Source organism: Micropterus dolomieu, linkage group LG20, assembly GCF_021292245.1.
Source record: "Micropterus dolomieu isolate WLL.071019.BEF.003 ecotype Adirondacks linkage group LG20, ASM2129224v1, whole genome shotgun sequence".
NCBI classification, from domain to species: domain Eukaryota; kingdom Metazoa; phylum Chordata; class Actinopteri; order Centrarchiformes; family Centrarchidae; genus Micropterus; species Micropterus dolomieu.
This window is the reverse complement of record NC_060169.1, coordinates 31,493,025-31,496,596: the sequence shown is the minus strand read 5'-3', so window position 1 is coordinate 31,496,596 and position 3,572 is coordinate 31,493,025.

Below are 3,572 nucleotides of genomic sequence, written 5' to 3'. Positions count from 1 at the left end.
TTAACCAACCATTTCAAAGACTAGAGTCTCAATGACAGGATGGGAGGTTGAAAAGCTGAGTCATTCTGTTGTTTTGAACCTATTTTTGGAAGACTTTAAAAGATCCAAGCCTGTTCACCCTTTCTATAGATTGCTTTTCATGATCACATTTGTTGCACAATTGGAAATCCAAATATATAAATCCAAAATATACAGTATCACCCTGCTGTCACTTTTAACCTTTAAACTTTTACCCATAGTAAGACTGGGCAATAGCTACATTCAAAGGGATAGTAAGTGATTCTAATCCAATATACTTTTAGTTAAATTCAGCAAATATTTCCTCAGGGTTTTGTGTGTAATCTGAAAAAAATACAGCTCTGGCTCTGTATATGAAAAACAAAGAAAGTGGTGTGGGCAGTGGGAGAAAGTTCAATAAACCGGCACATTTGTAAGTCCTGGACTCCAGGAGGAGAGATGGCCGAGAAACAACCAAGGAGGTAAAGGTCAGAACACAGAAGAAAGTTATATGACAAGGTAAGGGCCAGGGCCGTAACCAGGGTTTAGAAATTAGTGAGTTCCAGATTTTTTAAATTAATATAAATTTTTTAAAGTGCTTTTATGATAATTAATAGCAAAATGACACCTAAACACAACCAAAGTTATACAATACAGTCACACAAAGTAATGATCTATAATGAAATACATTCAAAAGGGACTTGTTGGCAAAAAATACTTCAAGCTGAATTTTGCTGTCTTCTGTGTGTGTGAGTGAGAGAGTAAGTGAGTGAGTGCGTGCGCGTTTGCAGTGAAGGCTTAAACCACGCAACACACTGTTTGATGAAGATCACACTACAGACATGGTCTGTCTCTCCACTGCTTGGCTCACTAAAATTGCATAAAATAAGAGATGCAGAAACACAAGTTCAGGTAGTGCAAACAGGGAAATGTGGGTATATTAATCTTCACAACATGCATTAAATGTATCTCACATGCAGCCTACAACTGTCGTCACAGGACAATTCTGTTGGAATGACATCTGTAGACATAATGGGCACTGTTGTTACTATATTACAACATAAAATACTTAGTCAGGTTAGTGCTGAATGCAGAAGATGCTCTGGTTGATTACAGGATAACAATGTGATACCAGCAGCTGTTATCTCACAATTATAGGAGCTGAATTGGTGTGATGCACAGATTGGCTCTGACAATATCTGAATACCCATGTATGCATAGGCCTAAATCCTCCACCCAACTACGTAATTTTCTCAGATTTACCCCACCTCTACCGGTCTTTGAAGCTTTCCAGGTGGTTTCTTTATTGTGTTGTATTAATGAGCGTTTTCTTTAACAATGAACTTTAAAGATTAGAGAGGCTGCTGTCTGTCATTTAAACGTTTCAATGGCCGCTGTAATGCCACAGCAAATATTGTGGGATATTTAAGCAGCAAAACAAAAAAAACTAGTTAAAAACTTGACAGGACAGACGGAGGAAACTATAAAGGAAACAGCAGTTAACTTGTGAAATGTTTAGATGCCCTTATAGAGCTCAGAATTGATCAGGAGGACAGCTGCTTTACTCCAGACAGCTTCACTGTATGAACCTGGACTGTGTGAGAGAATTTTTGGATGTGTAGAAGAACACAGTGAGAATGTAATGAAATGAGGTTGAAATGAGGGTAGCGACAGTGTGCGTCCGCACGGTTTTTAAGCCTTCACTTAAGTCGATGGTGTTATCAATGGTTTTTATTCATTTTTTTTTTAATAGGCTATAGCCTACATATAATTACGGAGGTGCGAAACTCGTGACCTCAGATTCTTACGGCCATGGTAAGGACGAAGGCATTTCAACGCTGGACAAAACACAGAGATGTGAAATTTGGGGTGCGGAGCTTCTGAGGGAGCACTGAAGGGAGGGGCGAATTTTGTCGAGTTCAGATATCAACAACCCTTCTGCAGGATCACCTACTCTCCGTTTAAGTTAATACCCTATAAAGTAAAACAGAGTGATACTTTCAAATTAAGATATTTTTTCTGTTGATATTTTTTTATTTCCCTAAGGCTGTCGGGCAGCAGGCCTAGGACATTGCTGCTGTCACCATCTTAAACAGAGTGAATGAAGCTGCCATGTCAGGGCTCTGCTAATTTGAAACATCTAAAAACCTTTGTGCCTTGTTCAAATCTATCAACGGCTGTGATGTAATTACATTTTAAATAGGCCTGGGTGATAAATTGAATCTCCATACTGTTCTGCCCCTAACCAAACTTGATTAATCCATTTTTAATCAGTTGGTGGCAGGGATGTGCCTTGATGTTTCATTTAACCGAGGCTGACGGCTGAGACAGTCACGCCTTTGTCACATGAGTCCTGCTCAACATTGAGACCACAGGTCGGAGACAAAGGAAAAGGACCATTTTTAACACCTGTTCGACACAGGTCTAGTTTAGTGTGTGTGGGCACACTGAATGCTTTTGTATAATGGTGGTGGTGTGGTTTTGTGTGTAAGAGATAGGGTGATCTTAAAGAATGACCACTACAGTCATTCAGTCAGCATAAAACAGCCGGCTCCCTTCAGCTACTGTACAGTAGGTGGGCGGGATAACAGTCCAGCTAAGGAGAATTGCTTCTAATTATAGATGACAGACACAGACTCCCCTGGCGTCTTCCTCCTCCCAGTGGCAGTGCTGGGAAGAGAAACGCTTTTAAATAAAGGAACCTTTGCCCTCTCATGCTGCAAACTAAGAAGCTAAATGCAACATGAGGCTCAGTGATATAGTGTGTACTAAATATAGAAATAGTTGTTAAAGCAAGATACAGCAAAAGGACATAGTGGGCAGCCTCAACTGTGACAACAAACAGCAATTATGGAAAAAAAGATGAATCCTAAATAATAGTTTGGGGCATGTTGTGAAACTTTTGTGTACTTCTTGTACCATTTGGGTGGTTTCCATTAAAAAAAGGTTATAGGCTATATTCCAATAAATTGGCCCTTCCTCTCCTCAAGTAGTATGATTCAGACTGAGATCTGTGGGCTAATACAATAACCACTAATGACTAATAACTGATTACCATTGTTAATGTAATTTATTAAATAGCATTACATAAATGATAATTGCATTCACTTAATCGGGATCAGAAAAAAAAGTCTAAACTGCAATGCAGGTATTTCAGCTGATGATTACATATTGTCATAGTTTCTATGTGAACCTGAAGAAGAAGGCAGAGAAGTCATGTGATCATAAAATCATAAAATCCACCATTTCTGCCAAGAAACATGAACTTCCATGAGTCTGAGGGGATTACATCCTTCTTCTCCTGTGCGACAGAAGCACCGAGGGGTGTAAATCTCAGGTCAGGATGAAAGTGTGTAATGCACCTTGACTAACTGACTGTAGCATTTTGAATGGCAGGAACTGAATGGATGGGAAAACAGAGAAACTATAGGAGGGAGGTGGGGTATATTTAGTGTAGCTTCTGCACTGCTGGGCGTGTTGGCTGCATCCTTGACAGAGCTGGAGTAGCTGTAGAATCACATCGGTGGATGAGTTGGAGAAAAATCATTCCTCCCATCTAGTCACATCGTATTCAT